Source organism: Delphinapterus leucas, chromosome 16 (assembly GCF_059928025.1).
Source record: "Delphinapterus leucas isolate spDelLeu-1000000601 "Yukka" chromosome 16, BTC_Dleu_Yukka2, whole genome shotgun sequence".
Taxonomy (NCBI): domain Eukaryota; kingdom Metazoa; phylum Chordata; class Mammalia; order Artiodactyla; family Monodontidae; genus Delphinapterus; species Delphinapterus leucas.
This window is the reverse complement of record NC_143144.1, coordinates 38,674,924-38,688,142: the sequence shown is the minus strand read 5'-3', so window position 1 is coordinate 38,688,142 and position 13,219 is coordinate 38,674,924. Positions and strand designations below refer to the sequence as shown.

The window sequence follows — 13,219 nt, the reverse complement described above, 5'->3', positions numbered from 1 at the left end:
GGAAGTATGGAGTGGAAACAAAGAATTGAGCAAATTGAAATTAGTTTGGAGTCTGGTGCCAGTAGCAACTTGTATTAATAGATTTTCATCCACAAAACCAGTTGTATTTTTAAAATGTTAATTTGTAAACCTGGCATCTAGTGTTTGTTCTTAAAACAATGTATTTTATCAGTTGTACCCCTAACTCGTTTTTTTTTTTTTTTGCGGTACTTGGGCCTCTCACTGTTGTGGCCTCTCCCGGCACGAACCCGTGTCCCCTGCATCGGCAGGTGGACTCTCAACCGCTGCGCCACCAGGGAAGCCCCTAACTCGTTTATGTAAAGGATTTAAGACTTACAATAATAAATGATAAAACGTGCAATTAACTAAAAGACTGAAGAGCTTAGATTGGAGATGGCAAGGGAGACAGCCTTCGTGCCTTATCAGCAATAGGATAAGGATCGCACTGTGGTCTAAAACAAACCTTAGTTCTTGACTTCCTGGCAAAATTTAGTGATAATAAAAGGTTACATAGGGACTTCCCTGGCAGTCCAGTGGTTAAGACTCGGCGCTTCCATTGCAAGGGGCTCGGGTTCGATCACTGGTGAGGGAACTAAGATCCCGCATGCTGCACGGCCTTAAAAAAAAAAAAGTTACAGAGAGCTCATATTTTAAAAGGAGGTAAAGACAAAACTTTCCTATTTCGGAATTCTGTAGAGGAATTTGTCCTTTGGGGGCTTACTATAAGGCACCTCAAATACTTTGCCTTGCATAGTTTTACAAAAAATCCTGAACATTTTTCGCTCTTTTTCTCACCCTTGGATGAGAGGATGAGCCAGCTGTTACTGTCATTCCCTTGGTCCTCCTGGTTAATTCTGATTTGGCTCTTCTTATCCTTTTCCTACATTTCTCCTGAAGCATTGTTCATAAATTAAGGTTAGGTTAAATTTTCATTAGAAAACAGAGCATAAAAGCTGTTTTCCAGATAAACTCCTAAAAGTGCATTCTAATCATAGAACCATTGAGCCAAAATGAACTTTAATTCAGCTTTCCTTGTTCTATAGATGAGACTCAAAAAGGTTAAGTAACAGTCCAAGTTTGGGTAGTGGCAGAATTGGAATGAGATTCATTTATTGATTTTTTTCAAAACGCACACCTACTCTTTGTCCTCCACTGTGCCAGGCTCTGGGAATGCTGTTCCAGTCAGTTATCCAGTGTTCTAGTCCTCAGTATGGGACAGATAGGCTGGAGGAGGGAAGATGAGGCTGGGGAAGTGGTGAAACTGGTCAAGGTGCGCAGACACAACCTTCCCCAAGTGCTGTCTTTGGAGGAGAGGGGGGCATCACTGGCAGGCAGAGGGTATCATCAATAGGATAAATGTTTAGGTACAGGGGGAACAGGAACTTGGAAGTGAAATATTCATAGGCAGCAATTGCTTATATAGTTTTGCTCATGTTACATCTATATATATCCAGAGTGCCATTTGAAGTTGTTCACTGGGAACTGGAAACATAATTTTCTGTAGAAATGAGGTATTAGCTTCCCAGTATAATGTAGCTAAATTGTAGTTCTGGTGCTGATACTGTGGACTGACTGGAAATCCAAACTCCATTATAGTGGGTTTGTGAGGGGAAAATACATACTAAAATAGAGAAAATAGATGTTCAAGAACATCTTGTTCCTCTTCCTTCTTTCTTCGCAAGGCACCCTTAGTAGAAAGGGAATGGTGTAGCACTATAAATATTTCTTACTTTCTCCTCTCCCTCGCCCATCCAGAGCTGCAGCAACCCTGGCAGCTTGCTGTAGGATAAGAAGGGAACTTTGAAGGAGTGCATTTAATTCTCATGGTCTTATCCTATCCCTAAGATGTAAAAGTTATTGTTCTTATAAACCCTGTATAAGTTCATGTTTATAAGTTGGTTATAGTTCTGAGAATACTTCTATACGTTATGAGCTTCCTTTTTTGCCCGTCTTCTCTAAAATTTGGGCATTTCTCTGTGCCTAGACTCTTTTCTTGCATTATGTCTGTCAGATTGTCATTGCCTTTGCTATCATTCAGAAAACCTTCTGATTTTAGTTGAAGTTTAGAAATTCAAACCTAAGGTTTTGATAAAAGGAGTCTCTAAATCTAGAGTGGTTCCTAAACCTTTTTTGAATTAGAGATCTTTTGAGAATGATAAAATTTTGGACTTCAGATAAAAGTGCTGTACACCTATTTTGGTCTCAGAAATTCTTTGCAGGTCATGTACAGGAAATTTTATGATTATTCTATTCAAAGTGCACAAGTCAGTTTCTTTGGTATCCTTCCAGTGGAATGTTCCTGCTCATTCATACCATTTTTGCTGCAGAATTATATCACATCAGTGAAAAGGACTTATCCAAGCTCAGACTTATTATATCATATCTCCTGGCATTAAGTTTTAAAGTAGATCTCTTTATGGGGTAGTATGTGCTTAATTTTTAGGTACTATTAAAATTCTTTGTTTTAAATACTTCATACCAGATAGTGCTTTTTAAGATTATGGCTTATTTGAAGAGGAAACCCAGAATGAGGTCATGATAAAATATGATGGTTGCTACTTTCCAAATAGGTGCTTGGTGGGTAAGGGAACCAGAAGCAAGATTGCAAACTGAATGAGAACTGCAGGGAAGGACTGAGTTGCTAAAACATCCTAACCTTGATTTAAGAAAAAAAACTTTTTAGTGTGGAACTTTCAGACACACAAAAATAGAATATTAAAAGGAACGTCATGTACCTGTTTTCTATGGATTTTTAAAAAAAATTTATTTTATTTTATTTATTTATTTTTGGCTACGTTGTGTCTTTGTTGCTGAGCACAGGCTTTCTCTAGTTGGGTGAGCGGGGGCTACTCTTCATTGCGGTGCGCGGGCTTCTCGTTGCGGTGGCTTCTCCTGTGGAGCACGGGCTCTAAGGTGCGAGGGCTCAGTAGTTGTGGCGCACGGGCTTATTTGCTCCGCGGCATGTGGGATCTTCCCAGACAAGGGCTCGAACCTGTGTACCCTGCATTGGCAGGCGGATTCTTAGCCACTGTGCCATTAGGGAAGTCCTTCTCCTGGATTATTTTAAAGCAGCTTCAGGATTTGTTATTTTATCTGTAGATACTTTAGTTGCAGTTATCATTAAAGCCAGTGAATCCTCAAACAAGTGCGACACTTAAAAATGACTTTTAGCAGGGCCTAAAACTTTGACCTTTTGAGAGATCTTGGAGTATTCTTATAAAGTTTGGAATCCAGGGCTATGTGCATTGGGGTAAAAGAAAGCTTCTCTTGCCTTTTATATGCAGCTACTTCTATTTTCCATCTTTGTGCTTTCTGCTACAGGTTTTTAATCTGGGCTCCAGAATAAAGTGTGTAAAGACTTGTATTTCTATTTGGCACACTTTCCTTGCTAGCCAGCTGGGATTCAGTCTACATTTCCTGCCAAATATTGAGATAACTATGGCATAGGCTCTTAATTTGCATGACTGTCTTTGTAGCCAATAAAATTTTTTCCATTTGCTTAAAGCTGTACTGAGTATTTGTATAAGTTAGAGGGCTGTTACTGTCAGGAAATTAGCAACTTTGATTTAGAACTGAAGATGGTTTTTAGAAAGGGAAATGAATTGTTCTCGTCCTGAAAGCTTAAAGTAGGCCAGGAACTTGTGACCTGAGAGGAGATTGTCATCTACTCATTGGATAAAATACAGGTGATTAATAAGGATTACTAAAGAATTCTGCAAGTACAGCATCAGCAAGAGTTACCTGCCTTCATTTAGATATTGAATGTATTTGTCATATAGAATATACCTGTCATACCTGAAATCAGCTTCTTTTAAGAGAAGAGGATAAGGGACTTCCCTGGTGGTCCAGTGGTTAAGACTCTGCGCTTCCACTGCAGGGGGCACGGGTTCGATCCCTGGTTGGGAAACTAAGCTCCTGCAAGTTGCAAAGCTGGCCAAAAAAGAAAAAAAAAAAAAAGAGAGAAGAGGAGAAGATGCCTGTTGTTACTTTGTTCTAAGCCCTTTATGTATCAGTTGCTCTTTAATCACAACTATTTAAGGCAGGTGTTATTCCCATTTTAGAGGGGGTAAAGCATAGTTCAGAGAAGCTGAATAACTTGAACTATTAAGTGGAAGATCTGAGAAACATCCAAAGTGTTATTTTCGTACAGTGCTGCTGTATTCTGATGTGAGTGAACTTAATTTTATCATATTTAAAGCTTTATATTTAACAGACTGTCACTATACAATGAGTTTTCTCTTGATGTTGGAAATAACTTTGACAACAAATTATGGATTATCTTTTGCCTCTGTTTAAGTAATTTTCTTTTTAATAAGAATAGAGGCCAAACTACCTATAATACTTGCTGAAGAAAGCTGACCTTATTTTTATAGTTAATAGGTATCTTCTGTTTGTTAATTTTTTGTTCTGTATGGAAATTTAACAATATGCAAATTCTGAGAGACACTGTAATTTCAAGTAAATACATTTTGTTTTAAAGTAGAGCTTTAGTTTCTTATAAAGGAGTTTCTTTGTGAAAGGAGGTTCATTCTTAGGGTTTGAGCAGTAACACAAGTGCAGGTAATCACTAATAAGTTTCTTCTCAGATCCAGGTTGAATACCAGCCATGAGCTGGTACAAGAAAACCGTAAGCATAGTCTCTGTCCTCTAGGGATGGAACTGTTGACTTCTGCTGGCTATGATAAATAAGTATTTCTAAAACAATGGCAACACATTTTTGTAATGTTTGTTGTTTTTCAGAGCATTTTCAACATGTATTCCATATTCTTAGAATTTAGAACAAGATGATGCACTGTATATTTTTATGGTTCAGCCCCTGACTCTTCAGGAAATAGTCCTCAACTTTTCCAGACCTCTGGTGGTAGAGGAGGATGAATTTTTCATAAGTAGTTGTGGGGATGCCTTCCTTCCAACCATCCAGCTATAATTTCAGTGTCTTCTGTATGCCGGGTATTGGGTGTATGTCCATGAACAAGATCTTGCTTTTTCACATTCTAGTGGGCAAGATGGATTGAATAAAGAATAAGACAGATTGAATAAAGACAAACATTTTCTGCAGAAAATGACAGAAAAATACAGGATGCTGTGAAATATAGGCTAATTTACCTGGTCTGAGTGAGGCCTGGGGGCAAGACTGACATTTGACTTGAGACCTGCTGGTGCACTGGGAAAGGATAAAAGTGAACCTGCTTGGTGATGTGGGCTATAAGGAAGGAGACATCAAGAATGAATCCCAGGTATCTGATGTGAGCAACTGAGTATGTTGTAATATCATTCATTGAGATAAGGGGACATTTATGAGGGGAAGTTCGTGAGTTCAGTTTTGGATACATTGAGTTTAAGATATTTGTGAGATATGTTCAAGAGGCAGCAGGATCTGCTGGTATGGAACTTAGATAAGAAGTCTTGGTTAGCGATGATAAATTTGTGAATCAGCATATAAATGTTATTTGAAAGTACAGGATTAGAAGTCATTACAGAGAATGTAAGGAGAAGTACTGAACTGTGAAGAACTTGCAATACTTAATGGATGGAGAGAAGAGGAAGAAAAACTAGATAAGGAAATTGAGTAGGAGAAGCTAGAGTACCTGAAGGAAAATCATGTGAGTGATATTTTATAGAACCCAACAGAAAAGTGTTTCATGAAGGATCTACTGAATTGGAATTCCTGCTGTAAAATCAATGAAAATGAGGACTGCAAAGCAGGCATTGGATTTTACAGCTTGGATAGAAGTGGTCTGAGCAGTGAGTACACAGCTAGGAAATGGGGTTGGCAAGTGTACACAACTTGTTAAAGATGTTTGAAGGAGAGAAGAAAAGGGGCAGCTAGAGATAAATGAGGGGTTCTAGAAAGTTTGATTACACAAGGGAGCCTTGAAGCGTAGGATCCAAAACCCAGGGGGAGAGTGGTCTTAGGAGAAGGGATGCTGCATTTCTTGGCTAGGAGGAAAGGTGGGTGAAAATGTGAGTTTAATGGGAAGATGGAAGATGAGGTGGTTTATGAACAAAAGCTTCTTTTTTTTTTCTTTCTTTCCATAAAGTGGCAAAAGAAGTCATCTCTGAAAGGGAGATAGAAAAAAGGATGGGCATGTGGTGGCTGGAGGGGAGGAGCAAAGGGTTCAAATAGATGTTGCAGAAAGTGGAAAAGGAGGGAGCTGTCTAGGGAGAAAGTAGAATTTCTGGACATTATTGATGCCTTAGTTGAAGTTTGTATCACTGAAAACTCATGGTTGCTGATCTCCCCATTGAGTATGTGTGTTTCCCCCTCTTCTTTAGTAGGCCCTATTAGCCAGAACCTGCACAAAATACAGAATATTGGATAGAATAATGAGAATTACCCTGGACTGGCATTTTGTCTGAGTAGATATGGAATGAACAGATAGAGAAGAAAGAATTTAGGTTATCAACCAGAGAGTGACTGAAATGATGGACTGTGCAGTTTAAAGTTTACTAACTGGACAGGGTGGGTGGGTAGGAGAAAGGAGAGAAGAGAGGTCAGTATACTGAGAGTCTTATTAAATAAAAGCCAAGAATAGGATTACTGGAACAAGCAAGTTGGATAATTGGTAGTGATTAAAATGTGGGTTATCTGATTTTTTAATATTTGAAAGTTGAAACATTTTAGGACATGACCAGTTCCTGGATGAAACTGTGAACTGGTGGCTCAGATGGAATGTAGAAGACTGTTGGTGGGAGAAGATTAAGGAACTGGGAGGTTAGGGGTTTGGAATTTGGTGGAATTCAGGATGATAGCGAAAGAGGCATGGAGGGGTAGATTATAAATCTTTGTGTAAAATCCTTTAATGAAGAATAAGGTTGTTAGATGACAGATACGAGGAATATTAGAGGGTAACTAGGTGGCACAAGCCTCAAAGGAATGGGCTTTTATAAGAGTGGGGAGTAGTAATAGTTTTATAAAGGGCAAGCCATCCTTCTCTGAGATACTAGAGGGCACTGCAGGAGAAGTAGCATCCTTAGGTTTCAGTTAGGACAAGGAGGTGATAGAGGGCATGACCCCCAGGTGTGTGTGAGTTTGCTTGTCACTGAGGCCTGAATACTCTGGACTTAAAAGTTAAAAGGTACGGGGAGGTGGGGGTAGTGGGTTGTTGGATTAGGAGATGGGAAAGAAGTGCAGGTACATTTTGAGTGTTAGAGTACAGGAGGAGGTAGATGACAAGATGTATTTGCCTTCTCATATATTTTTAAAGTTTTCATCTTGATTTATCAGTCAAGGTCGCACTTGGAAACATGGCATGCCCCAGTTAGGCTCAAACCAGGAGGATTTTAGGCTATTTACAAAGGTGTGGGAGGAATGTTAGGGAAAGCCTAGCCTGGGTTAGCTGCAGTGAAGCTATTATCACCCAGTTTCACAGGGGCAAGGGATTAATTGAGCCATTTAGAGGCCACCTTAAGAAGAGCAGTATCCTTCTTTTGAAGGGGCCTCATAAGGAGGGTGCTTGAGGATAAAGTATTTGAACCTAACTCTGCTCCTTCCCTCCTCTGTACTGAGGCTCCTCATAGATGGAACCCGAGGGAAGCCTGAGGGTAAGGAAACTTTGTTACAGGTCAGCCTCCTGGGGCTGAGATCAGGGTGGAGAGTAGATCTGGAAGGGCAAGTAGAAGATAACTGGTGCAATATCTAAAAAAAAAAAAAAAAAAAAAAAAAAGTGGAAATGTACACAATTAGGTAATCATTATCAAGATAGAGACTACTTCCCCCTTGTCAAAAGCTCTTTCATGCTCCTTTGTGGTGGGCCCCTTCTCGCACCACCAACCCTGGGATCTACTGATCTGTTTTCTGTCCCTGCAGCTTTGTTTTTTCCAAAATTTCATATACCTGAGGTCATAGAGTATGTAGCAGTTTCAGTCTGGCTTTTTTCATTTAGCATAATGCTTTTAAGAGTATTCCACGTTGTTGCATGTATCAGGGTTTTTTTTAACATCTTTATTGGAGTATAATTGCTTTACAATGGTGTGTTAGTTTCTGCTTTATAACAAAGTGAATCAGTTATACATATACGTATGTCCCCAGATCTCTTCCCTGTTGCATCTCCCTCCCTCCCACCCTCCCTATCCCACCCCTCTAGGTGGTCACAAAGCACCGAGCTGATCTCCCTGTGCTATGCGGCTGCTTCCCACTAGCTATCTATTTTGCATTTGGTAGCGTATATATGTCCATGCCAAAAATATGGAACGCTTCACGAATTTGCGTGTCATCCTTGCGCAGGGGCCATGCTAATCTTCTGTGTATCGTTCCAATTTTAGTATATGTGCTGCCGAAGCGAGCGCTGTATCAGTATTTTTATTGTTGACTAGTATTCCATTGTACGTACCACAATCCATTCACTAGTTGAAGGACATTTGGGTTTTCAGTTTTTGGCGATTATGAATGAAGTTGCTTACAATTCCATTTAGGTTTTTGTGTAGAGATATGTCCACATTCCTCTTGGGGCAAGTACCTAGGTGTGGATTGCTGGTCACGAAAATACTGAAATGATTGCAAAGGATATACATTTTCTGTAAAATAATAAATAATATAATTTCCTGTAAATATTGGCATTTTAAAATAAAACTGACATGCAATAGGTATCATAGTGATTTCTTTAACTTTTTTATTGTAAAATAAAACACAGATACAGAAAATCACACAATATAATAAAATATCTAGAAATACATGTTTTGCTTAGTGAATTATTATAAGAGCAGCACTGTTGTAACCACCACCCACATCAAGGAACAGAAGAGTGCCAGCCACTCCAGAGCTCTTCCTTGTGTCCCCTCCTTCACCTCAAAGTAATTGCTATCCTGTCTTTTATTGTAATCACCTTCTTGCTTACAAATACATAAGTATTTGCTGTTCACTTTCATACATTAAAAAAAAAAACAAGTTTTTCTTTAACAGCCAGAAGATTTACAGCACCCTTTATCCTTTTTGAAATTGTATTTCTATCCCACTTGCCCTTTAGAATTTGATCCTAATGAATATGTCTTTATTTTGGCTGCTTTGGGACTTTGTTGCTGCACGCGGGCTTTCTCTAGTTGCGGCGAGCGGGGGCTACTCTTCGTTGCGGTGCACAGGCTTCTCATTGCGGTGGCTTCTCTTGTTGTGGCTCGCGGGCCCTAGGGTGCACGGACTTCAGTAGTTGTGGCGTGTGGGCTCAGTAGTTGTGGCTTGTGGGCTCTAGAGTGCAGGCTCAGTAGTTGTGGCGCACGGGCTTAGTTGCTCTGTGGCATGTGGGATCTTCCCGGACCAGGGCTCGAATCCGTGTCCCCTGCATCGGCAGGCGGACTCTCAACCACTGCGCCACCAGGGAAGCCCCCTGAATATGTCTTTTTTTTTTCCCCCGGTACGCGGGCCTCTCACTGTTGTGGCCTCTCCCGTTGCGGAGCACAGGCTCCGGAAGCGCAGGCTCAGCAGCCATGGCTCACGGGTCCAGCCGCTCCACGGCATGTGGGATCTTCCCGGACCGGGGCACGAGCCCGTGTCCCCTGCATCGGCATGCGGACTCTCAACCACTGCACCACCAGGGAAGCCCCTGAATATGTCTTTTAACGGTCATCTTTTCATAATTCTTTGTACAAAAATATGTTTATAAATTTAAATGTAAACTTTTAAGAATTTTCTGTGATTCTGATGCTTTAAGTATTTAAAAATTCTTCTAGATTAAGTTATGACCACAATTATTAGCGTATAATTGATCAAATGTGATTGCTGTGAGTCTTAAAGGCAAAGTTTATTGGAAGTACACCTCTTAATGATATGCGTGGCACCTTTTTTCAATTAGCTCATGTATATGTGGATGAATATTATTGCTAGAATTATGAAGTCTTTGGCATCAATCTATTCCTATTTTTTAATACATGTAAATGTTGAGATACCATATTGACAAAAATAAGAATGGAGAGAGTTTTGCTATGGTAGTTTCTATTTGGAAAGCAATAATTGGAACCACCTGACATGCAAAGGATTTGTTACCAAGACATTAGAGTTACTCAGTTATTAAGCACAGAAGCTAATAATGTATCACATTATTTCTTTATAGGTCATGCCAGAGTAGGAGCAGTGTATCATAGATTAGGGGTAGGTGAGGGATATGCCATTATTTGTAACGTGGGAGAAGAATGATTAATCCCAGGTTGGGTTGGTAGATCAGTTTTTGGACCAGAGTACATGAGGAAGATGGGGATTTAGAAACCAATGTCCCTAAAACTTAATTGTGCCTGTATATGTTTTGGAAGGTCTTTGTGTAACTCCAGGGGTCTGTGTATCTAGTTTGAAGAGTTAATTGTCAGGGTGGCCTACAGTTTGAGGATTGGCTTGGGTATGTGGGTGTGGTTCCCTGTTCTTCTGCAAGGGTGGGCAGAGTTAGGCAGCTTGAGCGGGAGGCCACAGGAGCAGACAAGCTTCTTGGTGTGTGGGTGGGCAATGGCAGTGGGCAGTAAGGCTCTCCATGGGCTGTTGTTGATGGGGACTGAGGGGAAGTTGAGTTGACTTGGACTGCTCTGTGTAGTGGGCCCAGCTGAATGCTGCTTTTGAAGTTTTTTTGGCCATGCTGTGCATCATGCAGGATGTTAAGTTCCCTGAATAGGGATCGAACTCGTGCCTCCTGTAGTGGAAGTGCAGATTCTTAACCACTGGACCACCAGGGAAGTCCCTGAAGTTGTTTTATATTTACTGTTTTATCTTTAAAATTACATGTGGGCTGTGTGTTTGATAGGTATGATTTATAAAATATAAAAACATTTTAAATTACCACTTGAAATGCTTAACTTTTTAAGTACTTTTTACCTTCCACATCTTTGAGTAAAACTGATCCACTGAGGATGATGTGCCATGTTTTTCCTGTGAGTTTGAAGTGCCCTTGATAGATAGCCACATACGTTCATTGACAGTGAAAAATCAGTTCTCTTTCACAGAAGCAAGTGCTGTTAACAATTTCTTACATAGACTTTCATAATCTTTAATATGCACAGCATATAAATCTGTGTATCCTTAAAAACAAACACATAAATGGGAGCATGATGTATATCTGTGTATACTGTGTGTGTATAGTGTATTGTGCCTTAAAAAACACGGAAAGGGCTTCCCTGGTGGCGCAGTGGTTGAGAGTCCGCCTGCCGATGCAGGGGACACGGGTTCGTGCCCCGGTCCGGGAAGATCCCACATGCCGCGGAGCGGCTGGGCCCGTGAGCCATGGCCGCTGAGCCTGCGCATCCGGAGCCTGTGCTCTGCAACGGGAGAGGCCCGCGTAAAGCAAAAAAAAAAAAACCACAGAAAAATCTTTAAGATGTACACATCAGTATTTATAAATCTACCTTGTTCTTTTTTAGCAGCTTCATGGTTTTCCATTATATGGATGTACCATACTTTAGTCTCTTAGGGGTAGTTTGGCTGTTTATAGTCATTTGCTATTACAAATAAATGCTACTTGGAACATCATTCTACTTATGTTTTTGAGAGTCATGTTGTCAGTATAGTGGCAGAAGATGTTTCTAGAAGTTGAAACATCTAGAATTGAAAGAGCATATACATTTAAATATTCAATTGATGTTGCCAAATTTCCCACTTAACAGTGTGGCTTTTTTTTCCTAGCAGATCATTCTGTCTAACTTTGGACTTTGTCTAGCTGAAAGTAGAAAAAAAATGTTTATTTTGGGGGTTTAATTTTTTCTGCTTTAGAATATATACATCTTTATGTTTTAAAAATTTTAAAAATCTATCTGCACATGGTACAAAATGATAGTGGTTAAAAGCTTCCCAGCCCCTTTCTCCAGTTGTCCCAGCTCTTCTTGGAGTGATCGACCATTCATAATTTTGTTACCCTTTCTGACATATGCTGTGCACCTACAAGCAATACAAACAGTTGCATATATGTGTGTGTATTTAGATCTACAAAATGATAACGTGCTGTTTTGTACCTTGCTTTTTCACTTAATATATCTTGGGAATAAGTCTATGTCAGTATATGAAAATTTTCTTTCTGGCCTCCCTCCCTTTTTTATTTAAAAATACTGCTGCATGGTGTGTCAATTTCCCTATGTTTTGTAATTTCTTAACCAGTTCCTTGTAGTTGTCAGACCTTTGGGTTGCTTCCAGTGTTTTTGTTTTCTTTAAAAAGTTGCTTTATTTTTCAGACAATAAACACCACTTAACTATGTGGCTGTCAACTGTCTACTAACTGAAATCTACCGTCCCTCATCTGCAGAATGGGATACAGCTTCACATTTCCTTATCTGAAACCTTTGGGGCCAGATTTGTCTTGAAATTAGGATTATTTTGGAATTTAGAAAGTGTATGTATTTTACATTAACACCTGTCAGGGGCTAGGCAGCAGCCTAATCAAGACAGCTGTTTCTTCAGGAAAAAATACTATCAGTAGCCTCACTTAGGTGAGGTCAGGTTTTGCTTCAAAATGCATTATGAGAAAACTTTGTTTTCAGAGCTTTTTAGATGTTAGAATTGTGGATAAAGGCTTGTGAACTTGTAATAGTACCTACATCAGATGGTTGCTAAGAGATCAAATGAATTAATAGATGGAAAGTATTTAGGACAGTACTGGGCACACACTGAGGCCTTAGTAAGTATATAGTTCAATTGTTTTACTTTTTCCAGCTTTATTGAAGTATAATTATTATATAACATTGTGTACTCTGATTTTTAATTGTGAATGAAATTGAGTGTCTTTTCATAAGTTATTAATTCATTCTATTTCTTTTTCTATTGATTGCTTTTATGTGTCTCTACCTGCTTTTTCTGCTGGGACGTTCATTGGACTTATCGATGTGTAAGAATTCTTAGTATATATATATTTTTCATAGAAATCTTTTAAATTAATTAGTTTATTTCTGTCTGCACTGGGTCATCATTGCTGCGCCCGGGCTTTCTCTAGTTGCGGCGAGAGGGGGCTACTCTTCATTGCGGTGCATGGGCTTCTCATTGTGGTGACTTCTCTTGTTGCAGAGCACAGGCTCTAGGCACGTGGGCTTCAGTAGTTGTGGCATGCAGGCTTCAGTAGTTGTGGCATGCAGGCTCAGTAGTGTGGCTCGCGGGCTCTAGAGTGCAGGCTCCGTAGTTGTGGTGCACGGGATTAGCTGTCCTGCGGCATGTGGGATCTTCCCGGACCAGGGCTCGAACCCTTGTCCCCTGCACTGGCAGGCGGATTCTTAATCACTGCACCACCAGGGAAGCCCTGAATTCTTAGTATATTAAGGAAATCAG

At 40.0% G+C, this 13,219-nt stretch overlaps 1 protein-coding gene and 1 non-coding gene across 5 annotated transcripts in view; one reads left to right on the top strand and one right to left on the bottom strand.

Annotated features, from left to right (window-relative positions):
• Window positions 1–13,219, top strand: part of WAPL (WAPL cohesin release factor) — a 75,458-nt gene that overhangs the window by 4,050 nt on the left and 58,189 nt on the right. The window lies entirely within an intron of this gene.
• Window positions 8,183–8,289, bottom strand: LOC115801514 (U6 spliceosomal RNA). Its single transcript, XR_004021818.1, has one exon. It is a non-coding gene; the product is annotated as a U6 spliceosomal RNA (small nuclear RNA).